Source organism: Poecilia formosa, unplaced genomic scaffold, assembly GCF_000485575.1.
Source record: "Poecilia formosa unplaced genomic scaffold, Poecilia_formosa-5.1.2 Scaffold51, whole genome shotgun sequence".
Classification (NCBI taxonomy): Eukaryota; Metazoa; Chordata; class Actinopteri; order Cyprinodontiformes; family Poeciliidae; genus Poecilia; species Poecilia formosa.
The window spans coordinates 900921-923439 of NW_006799990.1; the positions used below are offsets into that span (position 1 = coordinate 900921).

General features: G+C 40.1%; 2 long non-coding RNA genes across 2 annotated transcripts in view; one reads left to right on the forward strand and one right to left on the reverse strand.

The window, feature by feature from the left end:
* Positions 1-1512: 1512 nt before the first annotated feature.
* LOC107836322 (uncharacterized) lies at positions 1513-4144 on the reverse strand. The gene is made up of 3 exons (XR_001662204.1): positions 4054-4144; positions 3464-3522; positions 1513-2011 (listed from the first exon to the last, which is right to left on the reverse strand). It is a non-coding gene; the product is annotated as an uncharacterized LOC107836322 (long non-coding RNA).
* Positions 4145-4880: 736 nt separating this feature from the next.
* Positions 4881-22519, forward strand: part of LOC103138433 (uncharacterized) — a 28911-nt gene continuing 11272 nt past the window's right edge. The window contains exon 1 of the long non-coding RNA XR_476283.2: positions 4881-5003. This is a non-coding gene — a long non-coding RNA (uncharacterized LOC103138433). The remainder of the gene's footprint in view (positions 5004-22519) is intronic.

A 22519-nucleotide genomic window follows, 5' to 3' on the forward strand; every position in this document is an offset into this window, starting at 1 on the left:
GTCACCTCAAGTGAACTTGGTTTATTTTTTAAAGCAAAATCAGGAATTCCCCCGTTTCCTCTTCTAAGGTCATCAAGTCAGACACGTGCCTGCAGGAAAGCGGAGCCAACTAGAAGAGATTGCACGTATAAATACAACTTCAGAGTTAGAAGACTGGTAGTTGGCTGCTGGCCCCGTTTGGGACACACACACGCACACACACACACACACATCCCTGCCACTTCACTCTGACCTTTCTTCCCGGTTGTGTAAAAGGGAAGCACCTGGATGAGAGAACTCTATTTAAGGAAGGTGGGAATATTCAGGAGCCTATTGAGTCAGTGTGCTGGAAAAGGGGTTTCGTGTCTGTATCTGCTGAGAACTTTACTTTGCGTCTCTCAAATTTGTATTGTTTGAACAGAATCAGTGAGTATCAGAGGTGTAATGGTTGAACATTTAAGTTTTCAATCAGTTCACTTTCTACTCTGGACAAGAACGCAATAGCACTTTGTTTTCAGCACCAAACAGACGTGATTTTTACAAGAGTATCAATACAGTCTTGAGGGATAAGTGTTTGCTCTAACTTTACATAAAAAATAATAAAATAATAGCGGTCTTATTTCTTAAACTGCTAAAATTGATCAGATTAGTCATTTTCTGGCTTCCAGCCCAGCGATGACAGGAGCTTGAGCCCCACGCTGACAACAGGGAAGCATTATGTCATTTATTCAGGTGCTTCCTTTATTTCCTTTATTTTGAAGGTTTACCTGAACGTCATGGTGTTTTCAGGAAGTGCTGTTTTGTTGTGACTGACTGAGATCGTGCAGCTGTCAAGCTTAGACAAGGCAGTTCAGCGAGATTTCCCAAAGATACACGCAAACACACACACAGGTGTCGGGACAGCTCAGTCTGTACTCAGACCTCTGTCCATGTCTAATGCCTTCCTCTTCCTCATGTGGCGCGCGCACGCACGCACACACGCGCGCACACACACACACACACACACACACACACACAAACTGTACACCGCGTATGATGGGAGTGCATGTTGTTCTCTTGATGTACTCTGCAGACCAGCGTGCTCAGATCATCCCAGCTAATAACTTCCTCTTTCCTGTTTCCAATTCTGTTACTTCCTGCAGATGGAGCCACATGACCTCAGACTTAGAAAAACCTGACTGAGATGTTACACGGACAAAAACGCATCGATTGCACCAGAATGTAGTGTTTCTCTGTTCATTTCCTTCAAATGTGTCTTTGGAAACAATTATTAAAAAGATCTTAATGGATCCTAAAATTACTATTACTTATTGTATTGCAAAATATCAGTCGTTTTCATTTTACTCATCTAAAGCTACGGATTTGACGTTTTTATGACAGTAAACTGTACATGTTGGGTCTCCAGAAACAAATTAAAAAGTTAAGGGTTTTTTTTTCAGGTGACAGAATATCTGATTAACTTTCTAAACGGAGTTAAGCTGCATTGCAGCTGAAGAGGCTAAGCTACAGTTATTTTAATTCACATACATGGATTTAAATTTGAAGAGGGATTTAGTTCTTATTTCTTCATTATTATTTCTCCAACATGTGTCCTAGTTTTACAAACGCTATGTGCTTAAACACTAAGAAGCTTAAATTTTACCAGGCAGATGTCACAACACCATGAATATGCATCGTTTGCTTGTTGATGATCAGCTGTTCTGATGCTTAGTGCTGACAAAGACTTACAGAGAGCGAGGTTTCCACAGGATGTTTACAGCATCTGTGTTTCCCTCGACCGCCGCCGCCACGTCACTCAAGCTCCTCGTTTAGCCTCCTCGACTCAGCCATCCTGTGTTTTGCATCCAGTCGTCCCTCTGATTTCTTCCTCTTCCACCCGCCCGCACGTTGCCCGTTCTTGCAATTCCTGCCAAGATTACTTTCTTCAGCTTGTTAGCCGTGTGGGGTGGCGTGAGTGGCTCAAGTTAGCTTCCTGTTTCACACATCGGCGGCGTTTGGCACTCGTCGACGTAAAACCCTGCCGCTGGTTAGCCTGGGCATTCAAAGCAGGATGCAGATGTCAGAGGTTAACTGACAATTTCATTGTCTTTTGGAGACTAAATAACCCAGTCGGTGTGTTAATATTGGCTAAGCGCCAAAAGAGCGGTTGATTTCCTCTGGGTTAAAAAAACAAAACAAACATATATATATATATTACACATTAGCAACTTGTAGAGCAGATGGAAAATATTATAAAACAAAAGTAAAAATAGGCTTCCTGAAATTTGCAGTGACTATGTCTGTAAAAATTAGCATATTAACAGCCACGAGCCTCACCAAAGTTGGAGGCAGGTTGTGGGAAACGGTTCTCCACCCAACTGCTCTCTCACATTATTCACTAATGAGTGAGTGACATCTGCTGGGGGCTTGTGTGACAAAGCAGAGTCACCCAGTCTGACACAGTCTATCCATCTATCAGTTTATCCCTCCCTCTCTCAATTCTCTACCCGAACATATTAATATGAAACATCATAGAATATCTATTCTGGAAGAAATTCAAACACCTCAACGTTTTGGAAGAAAAAAAAAAAAGTCCTATTATTCAAGGTTTTGAAGAAATGGCTCAGGTGAGGTGAAAGCTGTTCTACATATTACTGACACCTGGCTGGAGACATCTTTCTCACCCATTTCGCTCATAAAGTCCCCATGCTCCTGCTTGCATCAGCACACAACCTCATAACAATTTGTGAACAGTGGATTATGAGCTTCTTTCGCACAGTAATACTCCCACCGGTGTCCTGACACTTGATATCTCCACTTTCACCTATTTCCTCAACAGCTAATGGGCGAATTGTCTCCTCCTGGCAGAAAGGATTTGAAAATTTGCAGTGAAATGTTGCAAATTTTTCCAGGGATACTTTGGACGTTTCAAGGAGCGGATGATTAAGGTGGCAAAAAAATGTAATGCGTGTCATTATTGTACAACTTTAGTGGCACATTTACATTCATTAGAAACAGATAGATTCATTGAAATTCTTTCTGATCTAAGACTGTCAAGAACCAGGCTTTTTTTTATATATTAGAAAAAAGGTCAAAAGACTTTAAGAAATTCCAAGAGGAAAATTCAACCCTGTTCAGCTAAATGTATTATTCTTCTAAGTTGATTGACTCCTTTATTTTGAAGGTGTAAATATATGTAACATTTTGCAATTATCCAAACAATTTGCATATCCGAATCATAAATTAGGTTCCCAAATAACATTTACTTTTTTATTTTGCTCTCCTTCATGTTCTGAGGGTAAAATAAGTAATTTACGTTGTGGACTGTGTTAAAGCAATTTACAGCTCATGATTTCAATTAAAAACGCTTTAAAAATCTGTTGCCAAACATCCCGTCCTGCAATTCTAACCATGAGGTTGGACCATTTTCAGTACAAGCATGCATTAGTCAGTGTTTACTGTACAAGGACTGCATTATGACAAGTGAGAAAAATGAAAATACTACCTTTACAAACTCCCTCCAAAAAAGCCTTGTGAGTTATTCCTCAAGGAAGTTTGTAGACACTTTGAGAAAAGAAAAAATTAAGAAATGATCGGTGACTTTAAAATAAGCACGGTACATCTCAGATTCTAAATTGCTTATTTTCCTTCCAAACATGACTCTTTGGAAAGACTGCAAAGACAACGGATAATTTTTACGCATCATGAAGCATCAAACACATATGAAGCGGGATTAATAGAGCACACAGGACTTCAAATAAGAGGGGTTCTTTATTCCCAAAAAGGATATTTGTTTCTGAGTCGCCAGAATAAAAAGTATAAAGTTCAATATATGGAGCAAAAATAGTCTTGTTACGTGAATGGTCCGTGTAAAACTAGTAAAAAGATGCTAATTAGCAAAGGCTTCAGCAAAATGGCGCGTTAGCAACACTATTAGCACTCAACACAGCATCAACGCAGCTCCATAGCAAAAAAGAAAAAAAAAAATAGTTTGTAACAAACAGTGGCACCGCTAAAGGACAAAAAGACAAACATGACGTCAGCATGACCTTCAGCTTCGTACACGGAAAGTAATACAGTTCAGACATTAATTACCAAACATCTGGATTCTTCACTCATGTGGCCATAATATCGTCGTCTCTTTCAAGGTCCCGGCTCAAACATGTCCTTCTCTTCCGTTTTACTAGTAAGAATGCCAGAGATCGTAAACAAAAGTTGTTGTTTTCTTTTATCAACTTCCGGTACTTTTAGAGCTCTCTGTAACAACAGCACCACATGCTGACAAAAACAAGAATTACAGCCACAACGTGAAATAAAAGCAAAACAGGGTTTACAAAAGTATTTACAGCTACCCATTTCTCACCTGGTTACACATACATGTAGGGTAAGCAGAGTTAGCAGAACATTATTTACCTTTTTTTAAAAATGTGGAAATTAACGGTATTCTTGCAGCTGTGTGGAGTAGCTAACATAGCTAAGCTAATGGTTCAGCTGAATCCGTTTTTTAAAATGCAAAGCAGCAGGGGAACCTGACATAGAAAATGTGAAGGCTACAAGTGAGGTGATTGGGAGAGCTTGTTTTGCTTTCCCAGTCCACCCCCTTGACATACACGGTGAACACAAATATCATTCATTAACAGTAATGTGCCATCTTAACACTGATGGATGGGGCGCAGAGCTGCCGCCACACGCTCACACACACGCAGTGCTATCACACACACTGAGCCATAAAGCACACAGAGACAATTTAAAGACAGACCTGCTGGGAAGCTGGGACGGCTGACGATCAGTCTCACACACACACACACAAACACACGCACACACACACACACACACACACACCAGCAGGCGCACACAGTAATACAGAGGCCTGGAGCTCAGGTGTGAGGCTAGTACATTGCAAATGAAGACATTTCCTACAGCTGGCAACCTTTGATGGCTCTATGATTTCTCTGCCTCCTGCTAACACTCCTAACAGGAGAAAACAGATGAGAGTAACACAAACGGAGAGAGAAACGAGGGCCAATGAGGGAAAAAGGTACCAGGTAAGCCGCATAGTAACTATACTCCCTTTCACTAAAACACTAAAAGCTGGCCCTAAAATGTTTTCCGGCCACCTAGGAGGGATTTGTGCAATGACCAAGGCGTCATAGGGGTCGGGTGGGGTTAACTGGCAAGTGCTTTGGTTAATCTCTCTAGTTTCCTAAAATAATGGCCAAAGTCATTTTGCGCCAAGAGATTTGTTTTCCCTAAATCATCTGTAAATGTAAAAGGGTAGTCCCACTTTGTGATTCACTGATGTAAAGTAGAGATGACCTTTCGTGAGATCAGGGTTGTTTAGAAAAATCTGTTGCATACATTGATGGAGAACACAAAACATGTCATAGTTTTGGACGCAGAAGAAAAATGACGAGGGTTTTGACATCGTGTGTGTATGAAACGTGTATTCCTTGTACTCTGATACCATGAAAGGAAACACGGATTCAATCTCATTGTAAACATAGCTGCTATGTGAGGCTCTCAGTGGTTTGCTAAAGAACATTAGAGAAGAACAAAGGATAGCGACAAAGGAATATGGCGTGCAAGTTTGAGTTAAGGCTCTAGCTTCACTATCACGATACTTCCAAAGTATTCAGAGCTCTTGTACACATGCAAACAATTCAGGGTGAAAAAGACATCCAACCAGCTCCACTTGTCCAAATCAATGGGTGAGAGGGAGTGCACACTCTGCAAAGCTTGCTAGCACAAGACAAACGACCACATATGTACTCAATCACCCCGAAGGGCAATTTAGAGAGGTTTTTGTTGTGTATGTGCGTGGATTGGGCATCAAGACATAAGCGGAAATAAAAACGTACACACCTGCTTTGCACATGCATCGAGTTCTGTGCTTGAAAACAAGACAACCCTGGAACCTTCTTGATGGACAATCCTAATCCATCTCAGCTTTTCCTGACTTTGCTTCTATGAAGTGTAATCACAAATGTGGAAACATAACACATGTAAAACTGCTTTGGAAGGATTTTTTTTTAAGCCCTGTACTGCGTTAGCCTTTCTCAGATTTCCCATTAGAATTTCTCTCATTGTTGATGCTGTGGCCACCTACTGGTGTGATATTGGTATTACAGCATTTCTGACTAAATCCAAAGACTTTTTTTTTTCTTTTCAAACAAAGAAATAATTCAAAAGCACAGATTCTAGCTAAGGTACATGTCAGGGTGAGGTTATAAAACAATGTTACGAGCTTCTCATCTCAGAGAGCTGCTCAAAATCAATTTAAAAGGTGGTGATTACCAAGATTACAGTGTCATATTTTCCTTATTCCTTATGCATACAATTTGAGTATGTGTACCATAGACCTGCTGGGACGGCTGACAAGGTTGAAAATTACAGTTTAATAGTGCTACGCAATATTAGAATAACTGGCAATTGCTATATTATTGTTGGTTATTGGATTTTCTTGCTGCTCCAGTTACCTGTGTGGGCATCAGTTTTAGACTCGGTGACCAAAAATATTAATGGTCAGCAAACTGTGAGCGCATGGATTCTTGAATTTATATAACCAAAGAGAAACTGCGTCGAAGTATTACTTTATTACTGCAATACTGTACACATACTGTAGATATTGGTTATGACAGAAATTCAATATATTGTACAGTTTTCAATTTTATTCTGTGATAAAATAAAAAGGGTTTAAGAGGGCAAATGGGTACACCAGTATGGCTCTGACACAGTTATTCCATTTTTTTCCACTCCCCCTCCCCACACCAATTCATTTTCCTCTATTTGAACCCTGGTGTAACATCTCATCACCTGCTGGCTATTCACATGATAATATTAAGAGATGAGAGACAGAGCCCGAAAGAAAGGTGGAGGAAAAAGGCGATTCAAATGATGATATTAGAGCAGAGGAATGGTTGGAGAGGGGCTGCTGTCACCATTATGCACCTCAGACACCTCGGTGCGCAGCGGTCGTTTGTGAGAGCGCGTGCACGTGAGCGCGCGCGCCGCCAGCATGCAATATGAGAATTGATGCGGAGGCCTGACCTCCTCTGCCCCCGCTCATTTCCATTCAGCCATTTTAGTTCTTCTTGGAGTCAGCAGAGCCATTGCGGCTCAACCAGGGAGCAGTTTGTCCTCATTAGAACCGCTCCAAATGAACGCAGGGAACAAACGGGTGGCAGGTATAAATTCAGATGGAGCCGTTTCAGGGGAGAAGAAAAGAAAAGTTTTGACAGGGAATAATTATTCACCGTTTGGTGGGTTTAATACGCACGTCATATGCAGAATCTAAGAGGAAAAACAAGGCTGTGATTTACGACGAGAGGGAGAGGATGCCAATAAAGGAATCATGCGACTTTACTCGGTGCCATTTTCACTTTCTGAAGTGCTAAAGGTTTGTCACAAACATCTGTTTATATGTACGGGATCAGTACACACGGTTATACGAGCGCCACAATGAACATTATCATACGGAGCAAATGTCTTGATATGTATGTCCACGCCGCCACGCCGGCGTTATGGTTATGGATTAGGCATATGGCATAAGTGCGGGATCCTGCTCTGCTCACGGCAGAGATGCATCGGCAACATAAAAACAGTCTATGTGAAGCAGTAAATCATTTATTCTGCTAGCTTCTTCATTCCTTTAACACCAAGCACCTATGCAGGACCATATTTTTCCAGGCAGAATAATTCCAAACCGATTTCATTTCACTATCTGTGTGTACCATCTTCTTTCTTCCTTCTTCTTTTCCTCCACCCATCTCCTTTCCACCTTTATCACTTTGGTTTTCTCATCTTTGTTGTTCGATTTGATTTTACTCAATTGTTTTTCGCCCCACCATTGTCCCCTCTGCTTCTCTTCCCCACTCTGCCCCCCCGACGCGCCTCTTTTTGCTGTCAGTCCCTTTTGTGCCTCCATTTTTTCCGAGCTGTTTCATGTAAAGACAGGTAACAATCAGGCTTTCACTGGAAGCACTCATGTAAGAATGGGGACCGCGTCCTCGATACACCTGTCAAAGGTTATTTTTACAGTTCTGGAGATAAAGATGCGCCCGTGCACTCGCGGTGACAGACTTGGAACGTGGAAGAGGTCAGTGACAAATGGAGACAGATTGATCCAGTCTGGGTCCAGGCTGTGTCACCTGAAACTGTGTGTGAGGTGAAGCAAGCGAGCGTGCGCTCGAGGGTTGTTTTGCAGAGAGCGCGTCTACTGTACAGCTCTGTTGGAGGAAAATAACTCTTGAAAACTGTTTTGGATAGGGAAATGAAAGTTATGTGGATTAAAGGCTGTGTAGATGAAACGTGGCATACAGAAACATTTGCTGATCAACATATTTTATGTTACTACTAATTCTGGTGTCGTGCTTAAGTATAACAAATGTGGTCCTCAAATTTACTTGTTACTTTTGGGTAATCTTAAACTTGTTTTACTTAAGTCTAAACAGGAAGCAGATGAATGCATTTCTTTAAAAAACAAACAAAAAAAATCAGTAAAATGTTTTTTTCAGACATTATTTTAATATGATCATCTTGGGGAAAAAAAAATTGAAAGTCAGTGGCAACTTCCGTGAGAACTATTACATTACCATTAATATTAAGGTCATGTTAAAACATGTAGCGGTTTTATGACCTCATATGAAAGTGGAGCGGTTTCGACTTGAAAGAAAAAACCTACTTGCGCTGATTAAGGTTCACATTTGGACAAAAAAAAAATAAAAAAAAAAAGAAAGTGGGATACGGCATACGGCCTACGTTTCCCTGCTGTGTTGACATAACCTCAGCGCTGGTGGTCGAAAAAATTATTTGCTGAATTAATCAGCAAGTAGTCTGGACTGCTGCGAGTTGGAAATGTTCTAAAAACACGTCTTCACTTTTGTCATCGTGCCGAATTGTAAAGATTTCTTCCAAAGAAACCAACGTCTAATTCAATAACTTACGGTGTTAATCATTTCTGGTCATACTAGAGAAACAGCTTTTTGGTAACCGATACATGGACTCTCTTTTCTGTTCCTTTTATACATTTATTTGGTTAAAACGAAAAGAAACAGAAAAGTTCTAATGTTTCCAAGCTCCCCCAAAACAATAAACCGTATGAAAATATTAAATGTTTACATCGGTAGTGGCGTCCCTGTCGTCTACATAATGACTTCCTGCTGTGTCCTGGTTTCACCTCCCTCCAGGCAACACTCTGAAACCCTGTATTGAAATTTATGAAAATGATCCCCTGTAATATTCACCCAATGCCAGCATGTCACATATATTTATATATACAGACCTTATTAAATCAGTTCAAAGTGATCCCATGATTATATTGAATTGAGGAAAAGACCAAGGGAGAGAAATAAAACAGCAGAAGGAGGAGGAGGAAAAAAAAGAAAATCGATGGCATTTGGTAATTGCATATTACAGAGTTATTTTGTGCATTGATATTGATAATACATATGTTTACATTTGCCGTGATTAAAATCAATGCTCCAAAGTGAGTTATGACAGCACGGCCTGATGGGACAGCTTTATGGCTGAGGGGGACTAATGAGGTGGTTGATGGGAAGGAAGGATTGCCTCCATCTATCTCTCCACTGAATACTTCCTGTGAGGGATTGAGAGGCTGATCCACTGAGTGGCTTTTGTAAATGCTTTACAGGACCGTAACCATCATCTCCCAACCCCCTCAAAACAAAACAAAAAAAGATTTAATAAATGAGTAAACCACCAGTGACGTGACACAGTGTCATTGGCTGTGATGAAGCATTTACATTTTTTGGGGGCAGAATGACCAGATCCTGGAAACAAACATAATAAAATTCTTTTTTTTTTAAATCACAAATATTGTAGCGGTTTTAGTGAATCTTATTTTCACACAGGCTTGCTTCAGATTGAATATGCTCAATACATTTTGGAGACAAACTAAGACCGTCCACAGTCTCCATGGAAGATTACCAGCCACCTATTTTTACTATTTTTAATGGGGGTGGGGTTTTCCTGTAATTTTTCCATTGGCCTTAAATTTGCAAAAATGTGGAATTACAATTATAAATTCACTTAATGGAAACATAGTAGTTTAAAAAAACAAACATGTTTTTTTAATAAGTTTTTCCTCTAAGATAGGGTGGTTTGTCACCCGTAGTGAAAATTGGTGTATTTTGCAAAACTGCATCACACGAGTCATGCTAGTTTGCATACAGTTACTTTAGGAACTGGTATCCTTACAATGTGCAGCTGGCTAACTTAGAGGTCTCACGGTACACAGTTCATCAAAGATTGAGTTTTTTCCATTTGAAAAGTGTTGAATCCATAGCTCTCGTGTAAAATCACATACAGCAATTTTCCAAAAACGTAGCAGCTCCCAACATCTCTCGTCCCTCCGACGCCTTAACAAGACGCTCGTGTCTCCTCTGACGACTGATGACTAGCTTTAGTATCGTAGTTGGAATGCGAGCATGCATACAGTCATTAAATTATGATATTAATGAAATGTCCATTTATTTTATGAATTTAATCATTAGCTTTAGCAGAATATTTAAAAAAATGTGCACGCATTTGTAACGAAAACACAGCTCATGATTTAAGATGGTCCAGGTTGCAGTGAAGCTTTGTTTTTCTAGATGGTCTTATGTAGTGAGCTGCATTTTTGAAGTACCAAATTTGTATTTAAGCCTTTTTTTTCTCTTTTTGGATTTCCACAATGACAAATAGACAGGGCCTACAGACAGGGCCGAACATAGCTTGTTGTGCTGTTTGCACAGACAGTTCACGTACTTGGGGCTTCAGCAGTTGTGTGCAACATGCACCAAAAGTGATGCAAAACGAGGATCGTTTTCCATTGGTTAAGAGCAGACAAGGAATTAAAGTCAGTATGTCTAAGCTTAAAAATGACTACTGAAATTACGGAGGGGGGTTTGTCGTATTAGTCTGTGAACATTCACCAAAGAATGTTCACAGAAGAAGAAATACTGGCTTCTGAAAAAATATCAACACCACTATTTAGAGATCAGGTATAATTTTAAAGTATAAGAAAGATGGCATGCCATTCTGTTTTATGGCTAATAAAGTAATAATTGCACTACATCCCAGTCTTTTCTTCTTATTATTCTTTGACTTAATTGTTAACCTACTAAAGGAAAACCACCACCTAAAAACTGTAACACATACAACACACTCAGCAAGTTGAAAGTACAGAAAAGATGAGACTAATATGGGCCTGGATTAAACACTGCTAACATGACCAACATACATCAGACAAGTAGTAATTGCTTAATTTAATTTCCTTTTGGGATAGATAAAATATTTTTGAATTAAATTGACTGAATTGAATTAAATCGGCAAGAACAATGTAATCAGAATTCTTTGGGGGGGTTTTTCCAGCAAGTCAGAGAAACGCCTTTTAATGTGAGACATGCTCGACTAGATGATAACTTCATCTTTAACCTGGAATCGGGTCAAAATTTTAATGTGTCACACTTTGATTTATGAGCAAACACAGGCTAAAATTAATGACATTTCCATCAGGCTCAGCTGTAATCCTGCCCGGGTGCTAATTAGTAAGCATAAGCATGCCGACACGTTAAACTAAGATTAAACTGCTCATTTAACTCTCAGAGCGCTTCCGACATGTGACGCATTACGTCCCCCGTTTCGGATAAAACCAGGGAAAGTTATATGCTCCACTTGTGATTTCACTTTACTCAAAAAAAAACAAAAAAAAACTCGGTGGTGATGCTTAACAATCAATAACTCTTTTAAAGCGACAGAAAACGCTAATGGACGATTTATAATAGATCTATGCCGAGCATGTACGGTATATCCCATACGTTCCTCTAACAAGCTAATGTCATGTTGGCAGGGGAGCGCAGCTCATTTGCTAACACTGTTACTCTGCTTTTTAAACCCTGTAATTTACTCTGGCCGCCGATGTTGGCTCGCCGGGTTTTTTGGCATCGGTTGCTCGTGTTAAGTGTTGGCTTCACTGCCGTTCTTCTAAATGCGTTTTTTTTTTTTTTTTGAAACTAGAACCACTTCAGGGGGGAAACAAAGCAGGGAGTCTTCGGCGCCCAGAAGCATACATTCACAGTTTGTTCAGACAAATGAGATAACAGCTGCAGCAGAGTAATCGCAACTTCTCTGGAAACCACACAAAAAAAAGAAAGAAAAAGGGGGGATGATAGAAAGCTCTGTTATCCCATGTGCAAAACACTCTGGAAGGCGTTTTCTTTTTCTTGTAGTTCTTATGACGTCTCATAGTCGGCTGTCGACGCTTTTTCTTTTTCTTTTTTCTTTTTTTTTGAGTCGTAGTGAGTCTTCTTTGTTTTTGATGTATTTTTCATCTCGCTTGCTGAAACGTGGCTACAACAAACGTCCCTACTTGTCCATTTGGAGATCAATTTTCCTGACGTTGTGGCAAAGTGATGAGCTTTTAGAATGACTGAACTGACTTTGAGATATCACTCCTGACTCTGTGCGAGTGTGAAAATTCCCTTAAAATGCATAAAATAGGTCCAGGGCACAAGGAGACACTTTTAGGCTGAGTGTCAATCCATTGTTGCATATTAGGGACACAACCTCGTCCATTAAGTCAAATTCATGGAAATTGCTTCCGCTGTGGAGGGAGTGAGCTGAAGGGTGGGGAACTGAAGAATGAGAAAGGGGCAGATTGGGTAAGCGGTAAATGCACAGTAGCATGCAAACCCCTCTTTTCCTCCCCGCCCCACCTCCATCTTCTTTCAGCTGTCCACTTGTCACAGCTCTAACTTTAATTAAAACTTTTTGCAGCGGAGGTGACCCATCGGTGTCGAGGTGAGCCAAAGGCAGAGAGGGATGATTGAGTGAATATGAAATGAAAGGGAAGGTGAACAAGTAAATGGATAGTTGTACAAATTAAGAATGTGTCTGTACACAGTGACTCTCGAAAGTCTAAACATTCCCATTTTAAACTCCAAGATGTACATTACGCAAAAATAGGAAGGAGAATTTAAAGTTTTTCTTTTCTACTTATAATTGAACTAAAAGAATTGTAAAAAGTTAAAAGCATACAATAAGGGTTTTGGTACACACCCTAAGACTAATATTTTATTTGATTCACCTTAAGATTTAATTTCAGCATAAAGTCTTCTTCATCCACCTACCATTATATACAGCTCTGGAAAAAAATTAAGTCGCCACTTGAAGTTATCAGCTAGCTTCTCTGGTTTTACTGTTTGTAGGTATATGTCTGAGTAAAATGAACATTGTTCTTTTATTCTACAAACTACTGACAACAAGTCTCCAAAAAAATCCAATCAAAAATTTAGTATTTACTTGCAGAAAATGAGAAATGGTCAAAAACTAAAAAAAGATGCAGTGCTTTCAGACCTCAAATAATGCAAAGAAAACAAGTTCATATTCATTTAGAAACAACAATACTAATGTTTTAACTCAGGAAGAGTTTAGAAATCAATATTTGGTGGAAAAACCATGAGGTTTATAATGGGGTTCAGTGCAGTGGGCGCTTCATTTTTTTTTTCTGGAGCTGCATATTGAATATGGTTAAACAGAAATAAGGTTCATGGAATCCATCCCACCTCTCAGGTGTGGCATATCAATCAAGATGCCGATTAGACGGCATGTTTAGTGCACAGGTGTACTTTAGAATGGCCCCAATAAAATACCACTCTGAAACATGATGCTTCGCTTTACTAGGGGGTCTGAACAGCAAAAAAAAATCAACAAAACCAGAAAGACATCGCCAGAAGATGAGTAGTTTTGCAATAGCTGAGTCCGACTCCAAAACTAAATTTGATGGAAACTGTGAGGAGTCAGGATTTCACACAACCTGATAGATATGGAAAACCTTCGCAAGGCATAATGTTGTCAACGCTTCTTTCTACTCCTACTGAACAAGACCCAATGTTAAAACTGGACCCTAAAGTGTTTCAACAGAACATTAGATGAAGGGTGTTCACTTAAACAACCAGCGCACTCCAATTTTTCAGATTCCCTCCCTTCCCTTAACTTGTTTTTCAGGTGAATTGTACAGGATAAGCACCGCGTCACGTCTGGATAACACTCGCCATTATAGAGTAACCCGTCTCACACATCAACCATCCAGTTGTCAGCGGGTGACTTTGTCTGGTGCAATAAGCTTAAAGCTGTTCTAAGTCCCAGGTGTGAAGGTGAGCGCTTTGAGCTGGGCAGTCATGTTTGAGACTTTTAGTTTAGAAATAAAGGAAATGGTTGAGCTGCTCTGTTTTGTTGACACCGTCTTAGAAAGATACTACCAAATGAGGTGTGCATACAACATATTAATTAATATAAATCTGCAACAAACCCAACAATCAAGTTAAAAATGTTAACTCTAGAGTTTGCTGAAATCATTCCCTCTAAAGACTAAAGTTTTACACATGACTTTAGGTATCGTCTTGTGTTCAACTCAAGAACTTTGTCAAAAATGATTTGCTTAAGACAAATCGTTTCCATTAAAGGATGAGATTTCACACGTTACCAGATCGCGCCTCGTGTGCAAAGATCTGAAACATCCACACGTCAACTACGTGTGCTAAGGCTGAGCTCAAGTAAGCTTTGCAGCCATCTCACAATGGACAGGCGTTTTATTTTTCCCCCCCATCTACATTCTCAACACATCACAGTTTTTCACGAGAAAATCTTTCTTTATAAGCCCACTAAGGCAGATGGAAGTCTTTTTTTTCTCTTCCTCCTCCCAGTCCACATGCAGACGTTGCTGGTGTGTGTAATGTGTGGCGGTGCTGCAGGCTGGCAGATCATTGCCGTGTGCAGGCCACAGGGACAGTGAAATATAGCCACAATTAGCCCTGGACACAGTTCAATGATGATAGAGAGGCTCTGCGCCCCTTAGACCATGATTAAAAGGCCTGCCCTGCCCATCGCTGATAGAGACAACTGATCTCACATTATTAGTGGCACGATGGCCACCGACCAGTGGCGGCACTTTCACCGTTATCAGTGATGGCTTTTCTCCATTTATCATTCACTGCTAGGAACAATGTCCCATCGCCAACGTTTCTGGACTGTTTTCCATGCTGTTCTCTCTTTGAGGTTTGTGTTGGGCACAAAAATAAAAAATCTCTCTCTTAAAAGGAAATTTCAAAGTATTCTATCAGATTTATCAATGTTGCATTGAAAATGTTGAACCCCTCCACCTATTTTTTCCTATATTTTGCTTTAAAATTACTTTGATCTTCTTTCTGCATTTCTGGCTTTTACAGTTTTTTCTTTTCTTTTTTTTTTTTTACAGCTGTCACACTCATAGATCATCGCCGGGACCTTCTTTATCTTTTACACATCACTAGTGCGACAGTGTTCGGCTGACGCGCCTCATTTATTTCCAGCATTTCTTTCTTTCTCTCTCTCTTTCTTCTGTCTTCCACCTGCACCTGTGATCCTGCTCCTTTATTCACTGTTGTTCACATCAACCGGGTTTCTCCACTGCCTCGGCAGAGGTCAGACACTGTTGGTTTCGGCGCGCAACGAATCAAACTTTGTGGATAAAGCAAATATCAGCGAGTAAATATAGATTTGCTGGGGCATAAAGGATGAATAGTCGTAGAAATATATCAAGGCTTTATGCTGGTTTGTAAGGAATTGCAGTGAACATGGAGGGTTGGGGGGGCAGGTACCTCCAAAAGTGTGTGTGAGGAAACTCACTGCTTCAAAGAAGAAAAAAAAGAAAAACAGGAAAAATTGATAGATGGAGGGCAGGTAATGAAATGGAGACATCAAGGGGCATGAAAAGGAGAGGATGGAGGGAGTGTGGAAACAACCTAGAAAAAGAGAAAGAAAGAGAGAGAGAGTGAGCGAGCGAGGGAGGAATAAGAAGAATAGCCTTTTGCCTGTGTTCCATCAAGGGAGAAATTACACATTTACTAAGGTTTTTTCTGAAGACGACGGCCCTCATAGATCAAACCACTTGGATGTACCGGCCAATTTTCAACATGAAATATAGACACCAGAAATCTATTACACCTATGTTCCCCCCCCCACCCCACCACCGTTATCCGCAGCTCTCTGTCGCTCTCCTCGCGCAGAGGTTGATGCATCTACATCCCTGTCCGCTCTGCTCTCCCCGTGACTCTCCTTCTCCTCTGCAGAGGCCATGGATCTCCCACTATCTCTCCCTGACATGTACATTATGTTATCCAGGCGGCACATCTGCTTGACAAATGGGAAAGTCGATCATATTCAATAATTATCTGACCTTTTTCTCTTGGTTGTATTTGTGTGGCTTCCTGCGGCGCGGCAACTAAAAGTGGACTGTTGCAACTAAACAGCAGCAGTAACAGACGCTTACTACAGACTTAAATGGTGTTTTCCCAACGTGTTTTTCAACTGTGACTGTAAAATGTAATATTTCAACCCTCTGAAGGAAAATAAACAGCTTTTGTGCGTTTACTTCTGAAGGTAATGGACTATCTTAAATTATTTTAGTGTATTTTAGTAATTTACACTCCCAAAATATCGAGGAAAAACATACATTTTCTCTGAAAAACAATTGAGAATTATATTTTAATTGTCTGATTATTTTTACATCTTTTGCACCATTTTTTTTTTTTACATCTTTGAGATACCTGCACAAAATTAAAATCAAATGCATCAAAATCTGATGCACTCTACCATCAAACTGGACATAGTCAATGACTGTTCTGCGTTTTTTAGGGTGCATTCACATCAGCCATGTTTGGTCCACTTTCATTTGTTTGCCTAGAAAGTTCAATTCAATGCAAAGGTGTGAATGTGGGAAAGCGTCCTAAACAAAGGCCTAAAAACTCAGGTCTCAGTGAATGCCAAGCGCACCTGAGACCCCTTCAAAATCAGGAAGTAAACTAAAGTGCAGGGCATTCTGGGTAAATAAAACCAAAACATATGCTCAAGTCTAACACTAGCCGGAGAAATGGCTTGTAATCTTTTGCCAAACGTATAAAATCTGACGCTCCTCCATGTTTGTTTTCATTTAGTGAAGACGGAAGTCGCGCTCACGTATTCTTCGGAGATTTTCGTGTCGTTTCCTTCAGTGGTTCTTGGCGAGGGAGTAAACAGATTTATCAAAGAGTTTGCAGTGTGAAAAACACCAGGTGAAAATGTAACAACTGTTGAAGTTTTGGTCCGGCAAACCCGGGTACAAAAACCCCCTTAGACGTGTCTCTGCTCCAACACGCCTAATTTAAAGTGTTGCATTTTCTCAAACATGGGTACAATGGACACCGTTTCACACAGAGAAAATGTGGCAACGACAAAGCTAAACCCAAATAAAGCAGAGAAATTGTAATGACCAATTACAGGTTCAAATGCAGAAAACAAGGAAGAATCAGTTAATTGAGAACAACACAAGTTGTACCTAAGTAACCAGGTTATAAAGCTTTGATTCGACGATCTTACATATGAAATCTGCACCTGACAATGGCAAAAATCCCCAAATAAATGCTGTCATTTTCATTGATGGTCTTTTAAAAGCTGCGTTGCTGTATTGTTTCGCTTCCACGTCGACACTTTCTGGAAGCCTTCCCTCTCGCTGGGTTTGTAATTCTTGTGCTTCTGAAACTTTCTACTGCCGGGCAAAAGTTCAGAAACAATTTCCCTTCCCCGTAGCAGAACCTCTGCAGCGGCGTTGTTGACATCTCAACAGATCACCACAACTTTGACACATTAATACATATTTTCAAATGAATCTCCCTCCTCCCGCGTTGCACAAATCTTCCCACTGATGGATGTTGTTATAAAGAAGAATGGAGGGAGGATCTTCATGTAAAATTCACTTAGCTGCCATATTTTCTCCTCCGGGACAAGATTAATTGCGTTATAACATGTTTCGGGTTGGGGCGGAGGCATAGGGAAAGTGGGGAGCGTCTACAGATCCAATACAAAAAAAAAGCCCCTCTCCTCCTCTCCTGACTCCCTCTCCTCTCCCCACCGCTCTGCACCAACCATCTCTTAATACATCCTGAGAAATTGAGGTTAAGAGGGGATATCCGGGGGGTTATCTGGCATCGCGGCACTCGCGCGGGGAGATTGATGGTCTTAAGAGGCCGGGGTGCTCTGGTCATATTCATATGGTAATTCCTCCGCATTGTCCCTGCGGAAACCATGGCTTTCTTTAATCTGTGAGGGAGGCCTCAGCTCAGTCTCCTCTGTTGAAACGAAGCTCAGCGTCACTTTATCATCTCCACAGATGCTGCGATGACGATGGGTGCTGGGTGACGTCTGGGTGGATGTATCAACGGAGACCGTTTTGTGTGTGTGTGTGTGTGTGTGTAAATTAAAAAAAAAACAAGAAGGGGTGATGAAATGCTGATTAAATAACAGTGTGGACACACGGCATTATGAAAGTAATAATAACTTTACACCGCTGTCACCCCCCAAAAAATGTAATATAAACATTACTTTCCCCTCTCATTTATTTGTGACCGATTCATTCAATTCTGACAATTTCGGAATTGCGAGAACGCGATCCTCTTCGATAAAGGCATTTCTGGTGTTACAGTTGTAAATCCATCCATTCAAACATATGGGATTGTAGGAATATATTACAGCTTTTATATGTTATCTGGCATCGATCTGTTTCTTTTCAACATGGCTTATTTGTTGGCAGATTAGAAAAGGAAAGTAGTTTATTGCGCTATTGCATACGTTTTGGTTCGCGTTATCAGACAAGGCAAACCACAGATGTTTCTCATTGTCTAACACCTGAGAGCAACAAAAAAAAAACTAGATAAACAGAGTTGCTGTTTAGGCAGCATATTTATGTCTTGGTTAAAAAAATACAAATAAAGATAATGTGCCATAAACTAGTCCTTGCTCGATCTATACCCTCACACAATAAATCTATAGACATGGATAAAGACCTACCATAATAAATGAGTTGTCTATAAACTTGGTGGATCTATATATCCAGTACATGGCTGATCAATGGCACTGAATCTGAGCTCAGCAGTCGGGCAGTCGGGCATCAGCGTCTCTACCACTAGTCAGCTCTAAGGGCCCAGAATACCAAAGAGGAAAACAGGGAGACACTTTAAAAACTGATGTCTTTAGTGGATTTTCTCTCATTTGCATATCAGTTTATTAATTTGATCAACTATGATTTGTTTTTAAATGAGTGGTTTAAAATCATGATAGGATGATGCAAAGTTGAACACTTCTCAATGCTTTTGAAATTAGCACAATATTAAGGGAAATCTATAAATAATATATTGATTGATTAAAAACAAGACGGGGCCGTGAGTAATCCCTTACAGGATCAGCCTTTTTGCAGATGATATTGTGTTTGTTTTTTTGTGTGATTAAACCCTCAGGCAATATGCCTACTTTGAAGTAAATTCAATTACATCGGTCTAGTTCATCAAGACTATACTGTACAACTATGGAGAAAAATGGGAGTACGTCAATCCTTACAAAGTCACAAACACCTTGGACTAAACACGTCTCTGCTTAATTTATGCAGTCACTCAGTCAGTCTACACACATGCAAGATCTTCCATTGTAAGCAGTTTATCTATAAACCCACTACATGGTTGATTTCTAGCAGTGAACTTAAGTTTGGGTAACAGAGAACACATCTCTATCCCCTTGATAAACATATCAATTCATTAATTTGATTCTCTTAACATGTGGAGGTTGTCATAGATACAAGAACGACCTTCCTTTGAGGAGACGGCTGCTGCCTGCCTCTGAGCTGAGAGGGATGCAACGTTTCTGATTATCCTAATCAAACACAAAACTTCTCTTAAAGCGCTTTGTTTTATTTCAGTAGATTTGAGAGCAACGTTATTAGGGCCAATTTGTATATAATCTAGCAATACAAGTGTTAATATTAGAATGATATCAACATTTTTGCAGATGACAACTTTTTTTTTTTTGATAAAACCACTGTGAGAGGACTTAATTAATCAACGTCTTTTCCAAGATGACATTTTAAAAAATCTATGTAGAAAAAAAGAGAGTACATAAGAGAAATCTTTGCTAAGACCCAAACCACAACTTTGATTAAGTTAGCCTTCAGTGATTTTCTCTCTGCTCTTCCAATCAGTCTTTTCGCAGACCAATCATTGACTTCCTGTACTCTGCTGCTGGTGCACGCCACCGTCACCCTTCTCTTCTTAATCGATGCACACATTAATCATGCAAAATATCTATGTGACAAACCGATTATTAATCTGCATCATCAAGTCAAACCCAGTGATAATGAATTAAGCTGGAATGCTGCGGACCAGTCGTTCATTAACTGCGGAAAGCTTGGGTAGTGACTGCCCAATGTCACCAGGATACTGTACTCCCATTGACGAATTGACGACAGCGAGAGCACGCAGAATCAAACACACAGCCGCCTGTACATGACATGTTAGCATAATAGAAAAAAAAGAAAAAGCTACCAAAGTTAGAAATAAATATGAAGCAGCGGACATGTATTGCTTTCTGTTTTTGTTGTTAAACTGTTTCTTTTTTTCCCATCCCCTAACACTCTTCTAATGTCTCCTGTTGTCGTCCTTTTCTCTTTCATTTCTTCGTATTGATGTGTTCACACCTCTCTCCGATAATCAACAGGAGAGCGGATCGGGTGTGAGATCACAGCAGGATGATGGATTTGGAAATCATTTACTGGGCCTGGCCCACTTCTCCAAACCGCAGGAACATATTTTCAGGATGATAGCTTGATGAAATGATGAGCTCTGTGTTTTTACAACTTGTGCCCACTGCATCTGTAAGAGCCGGAGAAACTTTTGAATTTTGCTTTATTGCAAGATAAAAATTCATGGCATTAGTGCCGACATGCATCCTTTCCCTGTGATCCAAGTTAATTCGAATGGATGAGATATTTTTACTGGTTTACAATAATTTTGAACTATAATTTCAACCTCCTGATCCTGCTAAACCTTTTCCAAACTGGAGAAAATCTGTTGATTAAAAAAAATTGTTAAAAAAAATCTGACAATAAGATTTCAAACAGCTTATTTTTCATAGTTTCACATGACATAAAACTACTTTAAGCATTCCATGAAGCTCGTTTTAAATATAGTGCGGCAGGCATAAACAACTGTAAGCCAGTATATTGGTGTCTTAGAAACCTTTTTCCATCATAAAATTAAATTATAAGTTCTTTTTAATATTACCTACTTGGAAGTTGACATGAAAAACATTTTTAATATAACACCTCAACATGAGTACCACTGCAAAATGATTGACCACACTGGTGGACTGTTGTCGCGGATTTGCCTCAAACTGCTTCTGGTCTTATTACAGAGTAGGTGGATGTTGACACATATTCCACACGTATCAAGGATGTATTTGGCTGCATATTAGCAACATCTAGTGATTAGAGTTAAAACTGCACCAGTGTGATGAGGGAAGAACATCGATTGTCCAGAAACATCTATTGTTTATCTGCCTGACGGCAAACACTCCAATAACTTAATATTTTTATGTAACTTTAAAATAAATCATGCCTGCAGTGACTTATTTGGTTAGATTAGATTGGGTGTAAAACCTTGGGGTTCGCTTTAGATTGTTTGAAACCAAGATGTTACTTTCAGCTCTCAAGCATTAAATGCGTAGTACTTTTCCTGAAGTTTCTCGATTCCTTACTGCTAAAGTAGGGATAAATCCCACCATGCAGAGTCTTAAAGCTCTGAGTGTTCAGTACTTCTGCCTTCCATGTTGTATGATTCCAGCGTCCCTCTCCTCACTTCACATTTGCATACAAATGAACATCTAAATGGGCTCAATGACATAATTGACTTGCAATTAGAAATTTTCTTGAGCTGGTCACTTTGCACTGGCCAGAACAAGCACGCAAAATGCAGAAGGACACACACGTACTCACACACACACACGGCAGAGAAATATGGCTGCTATTTTGCATATTAATGAGAATCATTAGCTGTCGCTTGGCAATGGCTGACAAGGGGACTTATTTATGCCCTGGCCCTCAATGGCTGACTTGGGGAAAGTGTCCACTTCAGCGACCAGCGTTAATTGTTTCTGAGCATGTTGTCCGGCCGATCATCATCATCATCATGGGAAATTAGGCCTGCTTCAAAAAGACGACTTGGCTGACGTTGAGCGTGGCCTATTATGATAACTCTGTGTAAGCTTTTAACTTCTGGTGCTTTACAAGAGCCAAGCTTTTAACTTGGGCCCATTAAAGACCTCGTATCTCGCTGTTTCACATTCATTAACAACGACTCAAATTGCAAAATATAGAAGGGAAGACAAGCCAGAATTGCTTGCCATTATGCTAATATTCTGAAAAATTGAATGTGTTTTTTTTTTTTTAATTATCAATTTTTACAAATCTCGAGTTTATCTTTCACCTGCCTTCCCAAATTAAGCCAAGTGAAATAAAACGTGTGGAAAACACCCTTTTAAGGTTGCGATCGACGTTTTTAGAGGTTAAATTATGTTACGCGTCTCGTTTGGCTGTTGCTCCAGCGTGTAGGCTCGCAGACGTCTTCAGTGAAAAAAAGCTTCTGTCCCTCTCAGCTGGAGTACCAAGCTCTGCAGCACCTCAGAGATGAGGAGTGTGACAACAAAGAGGTGGAGGACAAGGAGGGTT